The sequence below is a fragment of the Protomyctophum parallelum genome (assembly GCF_964188405.1).
Source record: "Protomyctophum parallelum genome assembly, chromosome: 15".
Lineage (NCBI taxonomy): Eukaryota > Metazoa > Chordata > Actinopteri > Myctophiformes > Myctophidae > Protomyctophum > Protomyctophum parallelum.
In genome coordinates this window covers 783,540-796,706 of record NC_139710.1, presented here as the reverse complement: position 1 = coordinate 796,706, position 13,167 = coordinate 783,540, and positions in this window count along the sequence as shown.

Below are 13,167 nucleotides of genomic sequence, written 5' to 3'. Positions count from 1 at the left end.
GAGAAAGAATAGTGATCTGACTGTTAGGGATCTAATTACCCGAATCAATCCGGCAGTTAAATCCAAGACCTGTCAAATCTACCAAACACAGTTGACGCTCAGTTGACACTCAGGAGCACTCAGGAGCTCCCGCACACACGTCTGCTCACCACCAGTTCAGTTCTGACGTGACCTCATTCATTGTGTGTGAATGGGTGTGGTTTAATGATGAAGGCGTGGCCCATGCGCTTTGGGGTGCAAAAAGTTAGTGGTGCACAATGATCCAGTGTTTTGCTTGGCCATTCATGAATGACTGTTGCTCATTCAGTATGCCGACATGAAAAAGCTTACAGCACGTGGTATTCCCAGGCGGTCTCCCATCCAAGTACTAACCAGGCCCGACCCTGCTTAGCTTCCGAGATCGGACGAGATTGGGCGTGTTCAGGGTGGTATGGCCGTAAGCAAAGGCAGCGGTGGCAGGTACGGCCCATGTACAGCAGATGGCAGCAGCCAATGCGCTAATGGAAAGGTTCTGGGGGGGGGGGTGCTTAATAGTGGGTGCCCGGGTTCGGATGGAGAGCCGGGTCGTGGGTTTAGCTGGCTGTCGGGCCTGGCACCCCGGTGGGGGCCCGAGGCTTCCCGGGTCCGAGTGGAGAGCCGGGCAATTGGGGCTGTGGTTTAATGATGTGGGCGTGGCCTGTGCGCTTGCCCTGCTTATATTCCAAGATCGGTCGTTTCCAGGGTGGTATGGTCGTAAGCAGCAGCCCGTAGGGCTCCTCTCCAGCACTATCCGCATGTTTTCAACACTTAATCAGGGGAGTGCGCGAACGCAGTCCCCCACTACCAGAAATTGTGCAGTCGAGATTCCCACATTTGGGGAATTCGCCCGGGTCAGCAAAGCACGGCGTGCAATGGCTGAGCCTCGCCGAGGGTGAACCGACCTTCGTGATCATGGTGTCTCCCCTGCCAGGTAAGTATGAGTTGTACATGCTGGCCATAGAGGAAAGCACTCCTCCACATACCAGTCCCCTGCCGGTCAGACAAGCCAAGAAAAGCTCGTAGTGCGCCGAGCTTGTAGATCTGCTATTTTTCAATAGCTATAAAGTATAACATAATGCTTAGTTGAAAACACCAAAAGGGGTTCCCGCCCCAAAATGGTTTAACATGGGATCTAAAATAACCACTTTACTGCCTGGGCCGTGGCTCAGCGGTCCAGGCACCTTATTGGCCGGTATAGTCCGAGTTCTGGCAGTGTGGCCGCGGGTTCGACTCCCGATCCCCGACGGCCTTTATACTGCATGTCACCCCCCCCCCCCATCTCTCTCCCCCATTTCCTGTCAGCCTACTGTCTGTCTCTCTATAAGAAATATAAAATAAATGCCAATACCGCAAAAACATATAAAAATAGCCACTTTAATCCTATATATGTCAGCGATTTTGAAATGGGCTTCAAGCTCACAATGAGTTTGAAGATATATTTTCTAAAAGTAAAAAAAAAAAAATATTTTTTTTTTTTTGGGAAAGATTTTGTAAATGTTTCATATTAATATACTAATGTCTTTGCCATGAGCATTCTTCAGAGCCACCGGAGTACATTAAAATATTGAAAACAATGCTCTGTGTGTCTATCTAATAATAATAATGTCTCATGACAGGTGAATTATTACGGTTAACATAATTAGTTATAAACCCACCTGTTCTTATTATCTTAAATGATAAACTTCATCTTTAGAGAGAGAGGAAGAAAAAAAAACACACTACGAAAAGTAGTCGGGTCAAAACGTCAACATGTCAACGTCATGACGTCATGACGTGATGACGTCATGACGAGATGACGTCATGACGTGATGACGTGGGCACGCGACGTACGTTGTGCGGTGTGTGTGTGTACTCCCGAAAGTTATCAATAAAGTTAGGAGGAGGAGGAGGAGGAGAGGGGAAACTATTTATAAGTCTATGGAAAATAAACACGGATTTAAAAGACCTCACCCATACTGTACAAATAATGGAATAAACATTATTATTGTGTTTGTTTGTTTGTTATACAGGTTTAAATAATGTTTGTTTTTAGTTCAATGTTTCTTTTAAAAACGCCCTTAACAATAAAGAAAATTTAATGTTTGTTTTGACACCGTTTGTTTTACATCATCATTACATCACCTTAGACTTTAATATATTAGCGCCCCTCACTTCACACGGGTGTGATTTTTTTATCCTATGTTTGTATGAGCTTAAGATGTCTTAAAATGCTGTTTTTTAAATTAACGTTTTCAAGCTTGAACTGATTGTAAAATAGTAGGCAGAGGCTAATAATAATAGCAACCAGCAGATGGCGCTGGAATTCTGCACTTTCCCTCCCTATGTGTAATGCTGTAATGACAGCAGAAGTCATAACAGAACCATCTAAACACTGCAACATGCAGAGGAGAAGTCATAACAGAACCATCTAAATACTACAGCATGCAGAGGAGAAGTCATAACAGAACCATCTAAACACTACAGCATGCAGAGGAGAAGTCATAGCAGAACCATCTAAACACTACAGCATGCAGAGGAGAAGTCATAACAGAACCATCTAAACACTACAGCATGCAGAGGAGAAGTCATAACAGAACCATCTAAACACTACAGCATGCAGAGGAGAAGTCATAACAGAACCATCTAAACACTACAACATGCAGAGGAGAAGTCATAACAGAACCATCTAAATACTACAACATGCAGAGGAGAAGTCATAACAGAACCATCTAAATACTACAGCATGCAGAGGAGAAGTCATAACAGAACCATCTAAACACTACAGCATGCAGAGGAGAAGTCATAACAGAACCATCTAAACACTACAGCATGCAGAGGAGAAGTCATAACAGAACCATCTAAACACTACAGCATGCAGAGGAGAAGTCATAACAGAACCATCTAAACACTACAACATGCAGAGGAGAAGTCATAACAGAACCATCTAAACACTACGGGGTATGATTCTCGCTTAGGGTGCGAGAGGTCCCGGGTTCAAATCCCGGACGAGCCCCTCCAGGTCACCATCCTTCCAAAGCGTTTCTGAACATTCAATGTTCTCAGCAGCTTGGTTCAAAGTATGTTTCTTACATAGTTGGAAAATGCTGTGTTCACACATTCTTCAGTCTGGAACTAAATCTATTAAATATCTAAATGATCTCTATTACCTGCTGCATTGCTGACTTCTCCAAGAAAGACACATGTGCATCAAACAGCTGTGTTACACGGAAGATGCCAATAAAAATCAAGGCTCGTTGGTCTAGGGGTATGATTCTCGCTTCGGGTGTGAGAGGTCCCGGGTTCAAATCCCAGACGAGCCCTTCCAGTTATACTATATATAATATAATATAATAACAAAAATTGCCATGGCTGACTATATTTCAAGTCAACCTGGCGGGGTATTTGGTAAAGTTTTCAACTAGCAATAATCACGTCTCAGTAGAACTTCATTGACTATGAAATTGCCGCTGCGCAAGAGTACTATTGAGAGGTCACATGATTCTATGACTCCTGAATGTGTAGTCTCTAACAGCGTGGTGCCCAGCTGATACTTCTCAGTAGGCCTATAGGCTATTGTCACATATGCAACGGCCAATCGTTAACGCCTTGCACAAGATGAAGATGATTGTGTTTTGGGTATATACAAAGGGAGACTTGAACCCACACCCAAGCAACATTTGAAAGTTGATTAATGGGTTAAATTGACACTCATATCTCCATTACCTGCATTGCTGACATATTCAAGAAAGACACATGTGCATCAAACAGCTGTGTTAGATGGAAGATGCCAAATAATAACAAGGCTCGTTGGTCTAGGGGTATGATTCTCGCTTTGGGTGCGAGAGGTCCCGGGTTCAAATCCCGGACGAGCCCTACTGTTGGCACTGCACTTCACCGTCCCTCGCCTTAGTTCATGTCTTGGAAAGAAATATGTTGTAGCCTGGAAGAAGACAAAATAGAAACTCAGCAACGACTAGCAGGCATTGTCAATATTATGCACCATAAAGCTGCAGTTTTCTATTAATTTTAAATGGAAGCCATCAACATGACACTACAAAGTGACACCCAACGTTTGTACCTGTTGCACAAACAATAAAGCTCCGTAGTCGGCAGGACTCGAACCTGCGCTGGGAGACCCCAATGGATTTCTAGTCCATCGCCTTAACCGCTCGGCCACAACTACCGCTGTTACCTGTAAGCACACCTGTTCAGCAATTTTGGGTGAACACAAAGAGGAACTTGAACCCACAACCCAAGCCAAATTGCAATCTTCTGAAAGTTGATTGATGGGTTAAATTGACCCTCCTATCTCCATTACCTGCATCATCTCTGACATCTTCAAGAAAGCCACAAGTGCATCAGACAGCTTTGTGAGAGTAAATATTACAATGAAAACAGGGCTCGTTGGTCTAGGGGTATGATTCTCGCTTAGGGTGCGAGAGGTCCCGGTTTCAAATCCCAGACGAGCCCCTCCAGGTCACCATCCTTCCAAAGCGTTTTTGAACATTCAATGTTCTCAGCAGCTTGGTTCAAAGTTTGTTTCTTACATAGTTGGAAAATGCTGTGTTCACACATTCTTCAGTCTGGAACTAAATATCTAAATGATCTCTATTACCTGCTGCATTGCTGACATATTCAAGAAAGACACATGTGCATCAAACAGCTGTGTTTGATGGAAGATGCCAAATAAAAACAAGGCTCGTTGGTCTAGGCGTATGATTCTAGCTTCCGGTGCGAGAGGTCCCGGGTTCAAATCCCGGACGAGCCCTACTGTTGACACTGCACTTCACCATCCCTCGCCTTAGTTCATGTCTTGGAAAGAAATTTGTTGTAGCCTGGAAGAAGACAAAATAGAAACTCAGCAACGACTAGCAGACATTGTCAATATTATGCACCATAAAGCTGCAGTTTTCTATTAATTTTAAATGGAAGCCATCAACATGACACTACAAAGTGACACCCAACATTTGTACCTGTTGCACAAACAATAAAGCTCCGTAGTCGGCAGGACTCGAACCTCCAGCTGTCCAGAGTTATTGACACAATTATCTGCAGTTTTGTCCAGCTAATCATGTATAATACATGATTAGCGGAATTATAACATTTTTTTTTTTAACGATTTTCAACTTGTATAATGACCTGCTGATACTGATATAACATTGTAATTATCAGTGGCTGTCCACATTCGTCAGCAATTCAAATGTCACATTAATTAATATTCATACTAGTGGTACAATTGTAGCCTGGAAACCAGACAAACCAGAAGAAGAAATGTGTGTCTACGCAGTGATATTAGGCTGACCATGCCAGGCTATCTTTGCAATTGTAACTCATATTTTAATCGCTTAGTTTGATCCTTTGTTTAGATTCTCTGTAGTATTTTGTCTTCATTGAATGCATTGTAAATATTTACTCTGTCTTACCTGTAAAAAACACTGTCCATAATGTCTTCTTTTACAAATAAAGGGTTGACAGCTACATATCCTTCATGTGTGTTCATTAAAGAAAGCTAATCACATTCACAACACATTAGTTTAATCTCCTTTAATTACGGACAGTAAGTGGATAGGAGTATTATTTTACAGTCCACACTCATTTAACTATTGCTACAATGAACATGACAAGTCTTAATGTTACAGAGTGCATACTGTCCATTGTACTTATCCTGTAACTACCTGTACATCTAGCGTATAATAAGAAGTGTTATAACAGTTCTGTGTAAGGATGGTCACATAGTAATTCTGTGATGATGGTAAAACTATGACAGAATAATCATAGTTGTGGACATGAAGTGAATTGATATCTGACAATTGGTATGAATGAAAAATGTCCAACATGTCTTTCAGATTTACCAGTTACTCTTGATGTCTTGAGTCTGCTGTGTGTAGATGTGTGTGGTTTACATACATGTACAGGAAGCATAATGTCACTGTACAATACCAGTTGTAAGAGAAATCATTCCATTATTTCTGGTTGTAGGCTATGGGAATTCCATATTTATCTAACTAATTAGAAGACATGGGTTGTGAATGTTGTGGAATGTTTAGGAGCATGTCTGTCCCATTGTTAATGGACAGGTGATAATGGGTTAGGGTGTGTAACCCTATTGCTGAATGGATCGACCAACCAATTTGCATGTGATCCTTTTAGTGTGATAAGTAGAGTGCATATAGCCTACTCCTACAGTATAGTGTGAATGGAGTGGAACATGTATAATAGGATTGGTAATCATTTACATTTAAATAATTTAGACAGGAAAATACTTATCATCCCTGTGACAACATCTGATAGGTGACAAAAGCAACTTGAGCTATTTGTCACATTCCTAATCCTAAATTCACCGCACCCACTGCACACAGCAATAGTCATTGTATGAAGTCATCCTCTCATGGTCAAATAGACATTTCACACATGCATGTTTAAAGGGACACTTTTGCAACCATATCTTTCCTGGTGGGTTTATGTGGGAAATGAGACATTTTAGTATTTCAAAGTGTCAGTGTGATGTCATGGACATTGGTGGATTACTACAATGACCATAATGCTTTGCTGCACTTGTGGAGATGGAGAGGGCTGTCTTTTACATATAATTATGATAAAACAAATGATAACTTTACTTTATTTGTATTTGTTTTACTGAATCTGATATGTTTCATTTGCTTAATGTTTGATATAAACTCATTGAATTGCCTTGTTGTTGGGAGCAGTGATTGGCCAGTTTTGTGTCCCGCCCCCTCACTCTGATTGGACCATCAGGGCCCTCTGTTAGTATTTAACAAGAGTTTGTTCTGCTTGGAGTCACTTTAATCTCTGCTAGTTGTTAAGAGCTGAACTTCTCCTTTCTACACTAACTGAAGCATTTCGTTTTAGTTTTGGTTCTACTTTAAACTTTAGTACTTTAGATTTGCACTCTTTAAAAATAGATATAGTATCAGTTTGTTTGGGCAGGATTTGAGTTATGGCTTTACTACAAACAATGAAGTCCTTGGTCAACCAGAGACTATCTGCTGCTGCTGAAGAGATATTTGGGGTCGTTGGAAGAATTCTAACAGAGTACGAGGATGAAGCTTTCCACATCAAGCAAGAAACTGACCGCCAACGCAGACTACTGGATATGGTTTTACAACCAATCGTCAAACTACACAGAGCAGGTTGGTAAAACCTTCACTACTATTACTATTTTCACCATTATATCTTAAATGGCAATGGTGACTATTTGGAATAAAGGAGGAACTGGTGAAAATGTTGCATTGATACTAGTCAATAGTATTCTAGTTGTATTTTCTAGCATTAACAACAGAATCAAGTAGTAAGGAATAATTTATTTAAATGTTGACCATGAATAATCATAGACGGTTTAAACTCGTTAAACGTGTTGCACTATAAAACAACAGAGGATACATCTGATAGCAATAGGGTTGTTTAGCAAATGATAATTTACATTTGAGAAACAAGGAGATGCTTGTTTTAGAAATGAAGCATTGTTGAAGTAAGAAAATAATTTGCATGACACATCACACTGAAATCAAAACAACATTAGGGCAGGTATGGAACTAACAGCAAGAGTTCATGTTCAAACATGTAATGATGTGTTTCTCCTCTGTATCTTCTGTCTAGACTCCATACACCCCCTTGTGTGTAAAGAAGAGGTATTCCCTGAGCAGCAGCAGGAGATAACCTCCAGTCTGGTCCAGGAGGAACCAGTGTCTCCACAGATTAAAAAAGAACAGGAGGAGATACTCTCCAGTCTGATCAAAGATGAACCAGAGTCTCCACAGATTAAAGGAGAACAAGAGGAGAGAACCTCCAGTCTGATCAAAGAGGAACCAGAGTATCCACAGATTAAAGAACAAGAGGAGAGAACCTCCAGTCTTATCAAAGATGAACCAGAGTCTCCACAGATTAAAGGAGAACAAGAGGAGATAACCTCCAGTCTTATCAAAGATGAACCAGAGTCTCTACAGATTAAAGGAGAACAAGAGGAGAGAACCTCCAGTCTGATCAAAGAGGAACCAGAGTATCCACAGTTTAAAGAGGAACACAATGAGCTACTTCAAAGATCAGAGGAGGATGGTGGATCAACAGAGACATTACTATCAGTGAAACATGAAGATGATGAAAACATGCTAACAGAACCTGTAGCCAGCACCTCATCTAAAAGCATGGAAACACAATCTGATGTAGAGGACTGTGGAACATCACAACCAACTAATGATGATCAGCTTCTCTCTCCACACTGTTCTGAATCTGACATCACTGAAGACAGTGATGAGTGGGATGAGACCATGGATGACCAGTCTGGTTTAAACACACTGAAATCACACAATACACAACACATGGGAGGAAATAGTTTGTCTTTGAGCAACAAGCTGCTCCATGACCTCAAATCACCAAAAGAAAGTCACTCCACGAGGAGTCACACAGGTAAGAAATGTTTTAGTTGTGCAGATTGTGGCAAAACGTTTAATCGCAAGGGAACTCTGAAGATGCACACAATGATTCATTCAGGGGAAAAGCCATTTGTTTGTACATTGTGTGACAGTGGATTTATTCAAAGTGGTAGTCTAAAATCACACATGTTGACTCACACAGGGGAAAAGCCCTTTACATGTACAGTGTGTGGCAAAGAATGTAGTCAAATGAGTAATCTAAAAAGACACATGTTGAATCACACAAGGGGGAAACCCTTTACGTGTACAGTTTGTGGCACAGGCTTTGTTCGAACGGTTCATCTAAAAAGACACATGTTGACTCACACAGGGGAAAAACCCTTTACGTGTACAGTTTGTGGCACAGGCTTTAGTCGAAAGGATAATCTAAAATTACACATGAGGACTCATACAGGGGAAAGGCCCTTTATGTGTACAGTTTGTGGCAAAGAATGTAGTCAAATGAGTAATCTAAAATCACATATGATGACTCATACAGGGGAAAAGCCCTTTACGTGTACAGTTTGTGGCAAGGGCTGTATTCATAATGCAGCATTAAAAATACACATGAGGACTCATACAGGGGAAAAACCCTTTATGTGTACAGTCTGCGGAAAAGGCTTTCATGCAAAATGTAATTTAAAAAAACACATGATGACTCATACAAGGGAAACGCCCTTGTACAGTTTGTGGCAAGGGCTGTTTTCATAATGGGGCATTAAAAGTACACATCAGGACTCATACAGGGGAAAAACCCTTTGAGTGTAAAATTTGCAAAAAAGGTTTTACTCAGACTGGTAGTCTAGAAACACACATGAAGACACACAAGAGGAAAAAGCTGTGAGAGAGGCGCTATCCCCTCCTTTTGGCTTGTGATTGGCTGATCACCCCATAGTGATGATTGGCTGAGCAAAGTATATATTGAAGATAAAAGTGTGGGCAGGAATTTGAAGACGCCAAAAAATATTGTGTTGATTTTATTGCTTGAGATTAAAATGTCATATTCATTAATATTCATACACTAGTGGTGCAATTGTACCTAGTATATTTTAATCACTTAATTGCAGTGTTGTGACTAACGCCCTTACATCGCGTTACGTTACATAACGTAATTACTATTTGCAGTAACTTGTAACCTAACGCTTTACATTCCCCATTCCATAACGGCCTTATAGTTATTGTGCGAGCGTTACCCGCGTTATGTCAACGTATGTGATCAGTGAAAGGTCTCGCAGCTCCGTGAGTCTATCATACAGGCGTCTCTGTGCTGCTAACTGCAGTGCAGAGAGAGAGAGAGCGCTCTCTGTGTTGACAGTTTTGTTTGTGCAGTCATACTAGCCTCTGAGGCCACATGGCTTGATACACCCTAACGTGATAAAAGCACGTAGCAGAAGAGGTCATTGGCTAACGTAGGAACAGATTTCAGGGTAAGCCAATCAGAGACAGTCTACAGGGTGGGCGGGCTTACACTGGCTGTTGGAAACAGTAACAGATTTATTCACAGACACACAAACCCTTGTAACACATACATACTACACAGACCGAAATCGCAGGTAGAACAAAAATCATAATACAGTAGGCCTACCACACGCTAAAATGGCAAATGCGGATCATGACAGGGAGATTGGTTGCTTTGGGAGTTGGAAATTTAAACACTATTTTGAGTACTTGCGACCCAATGTAACTTGTTTCTGACGAGGGTAGCAACTAGTTAGCATGGGAGCTAACATTAGTTTAACTCTGGTCCATATCGTTAGAAGCCAAGGAGTCCTCCTTATTAGGGTTGCCAACTATCATATTTTCAGATAAGGGACATTACCCGGGCACGCGGCAAAGCCGCGTGTCCGTTGCACCAAATTTTTTTTGGTGTCCCTTATTAAAAATTGGTGTCCCTTATTTGAAAATCAAAAATTCCAAAAATTGGGTAATTTCAACAAAAACAAATTGGGTAATTTCCAGGCAAACCCCCCCAATGTCACGTCTAAATTTCGAGTCAAACCCCCAAAGCATGCGGTTATGGTTAGGGTATAGACTACATGAGAAACAGATTATCATTTAAATTTTTATTTTGTCAAAATGTGCAAATGAACAAATAAAAATAATAATACAACCAAATAAAATACATATAAATCAATAAGATACAATCAATACAAAAAAGGAGGAGGGAACACGCCCCCAGTGCCAACAGGGAATCGAACCCAGGACCTTCTAGCTGTGAGGCAGCATTACCGACTATGCCACCGTGCCCCCTAAATACAATCAATTCAATGGCTCATAACATATTGCAAAGGCCCTTAGAACAAGGCTCAACATATTGCAAAGGCCCTTAGAACAAGGCTCAATGGCTCATAACATATTGCAAAGGCCCTTAGAACAAGGCTCAACATATTGCAAAGGCCCTTAGAACAAGGCTCAATGGCTCATAACATATTGCAAAGGCCCTTAGAACAAGGCTCAATGGCTCATAACATATTGCAAAGGCCCTTAGAACAAGGCTCAATGGCTCATAACATATTGCAAAGGCCCTTAGAACAAGGCTCAATGGCTCCTAACATATTGCAAAGGCCCTTAGAACAAGGCTCAATGGCTCCTAACATATTGCAAAGGCCCTTAGAACAAGGCTCAATGGCTCATAACATAATTGCAAAGGCCCTTAGAACAAGGCTCAATGGCTCCTAACATATTGCAAAGGCCCTTATAACAAGACTCTATAGACTTCACAAAACAAACTGGGCAGGCTACTACTGGGCCTCACCCCCCCGAACCCACCTCAACCCCTGCCCACTTTGACAGGCTGGAATGGCTTTAGGGTTGACGACAGAGTACAGCATCATGCAGTCGGTCTGGTCCACAAGATTTGATACACCACCAAGATACCCATGTACCTGTCTAAATACTTCCTTAATGTAAACAAAGTCCACACCCACAACACCAGGTAGTTCAACAAACCATGTGCAAATAAATTTCGCTCCTATGCCACAAAAATGTGGAACGCCCTACCAACTGTCATTTTTACATCCTTTATGATGATTTCCTTTTTTTTGGCTATAGAGAAGTGTTTAAATATCACTTGTATATAGTGGACTGTACATCTCTAAATGTTATGATAAATTGAAAACGGTGGAACCTCTTTTTTTGTTTTGTATTGAGTTGTGCTTGAAATGTACTGTAATTCAATAATACTACCTAAATAATACCTCAATCAATCCTTCCTTGGCAACTTGCACCCCCTGTTGGCAAACGCCAAAACTGCCTATTTCTTCCACTTGTATTTCAGTTGGCTTCTTGCAGCAGCAAGGAGTGGTTTATCCACCAGAACTGCAGTGTAGAACTCTGAGCAAGACTTTTTTTTATGGTTTTCACCAGCAGCATGCTGTTTAACATCTGTCAGTCCTCCGTGACTGACAGAAAATGCACGCCTGCAGAGAGTACAATTCGCCTTGTTTTGGTCGTCCCTTACACTCTCTATCCACACAAAATCTTTCTCCCAATTAGCTCTGTATTTACATTTTCTTTTCATTTTTTTCTTTGGCGGAGGAGGAAGGTTTTCCTCTACTGAGACTCCGTCTCCAATTTCAGAACTTTCTGAGGTAGTAGTGTCAGCATCCATTGTTTGTTTTTGTTGTGTGTTGGTCTGGGAGCACGAGCTGGTGAAATAGTTGCTAAGATACGATACTGCATAGTGATTGGCTCTGCTGCTGGCCTGCTGCGTGCATATGAAGAGTACTGACCAATGAGCTGACTAGCTGAGCCTAGCGCCCTTCCAGACACCAGGTTTCATTGTCTTGTTTTCCATTTCCTATAGCTTAGAATCGCTGCCCCTTCTTCTGTGTGTCTGAATGGGAGCGAGTGACTGAGAATCACCATAACGCACTGTCATTTTTCCACAACCCCAAAATACGGGATTAAGTGCGTCCCGTATCGGTTCATTACGGGACAGGTCTTTTAGCTGTCAAATACGATACAAACCCGTATTTTACCACCGAGTGGCGCGCTACGAGCTTGTAGGTCTGCTATTTTTTTTTTAATCGAAGAACGACTGACATTTTTAGAATCTGATCTCAGGTGAGAATGGGTTAAGTGTCAGTGTGCACAATAGTGTTGATTTGATTTTGTCGACTAAAACTATGACGAGGAATGTTTGTCGACTACCTTTTCTTTACTGCCAAAAATGAAACAAATACAAAATAAATAAAAACTAAGACTAAAAACTAAGTCTGAATATTTTGGCAATTTTCTCCACAAATCAAAACTAGACTAACATGCCCGGGAGGGACTTTATAGTGGACAAGAGATCCATGCTGAAAATAGCCGATTTACAAGCTCACAACGCGCCGCACGCTCGCAGCGCAACCACGTGTAAAATCTGCCATTACGACGACATCAAGGCCTGCATGCCTATCGCCAAAATTAAAGGAGAATTCCATGCTAGAATGCTTTCTTACCTTTCTTACCTTTCTTTGTAGTCGTTACGTCCCCACCAAAGAGGTCCAGGTGTTATTTGTAGTTGTTATGTCCCCACCAAAGAGGTCCAGGTCCAGGTGTTTTTTTGTGCAAAAGCTCCTTATTGGCTATTTCCCCTACCATAAGCCCTCAATGAATTGCATTGCATTGAATGGGAATTGAATGGGGCTATGGGGTGTTGTGCTAATTTGCTTATTTCCATCGAAATTAGTAGTAAAGTGTGCCGCTTGGGATATTATTTACATTATGAAGAGAGGATATATACAAAGAAATTATA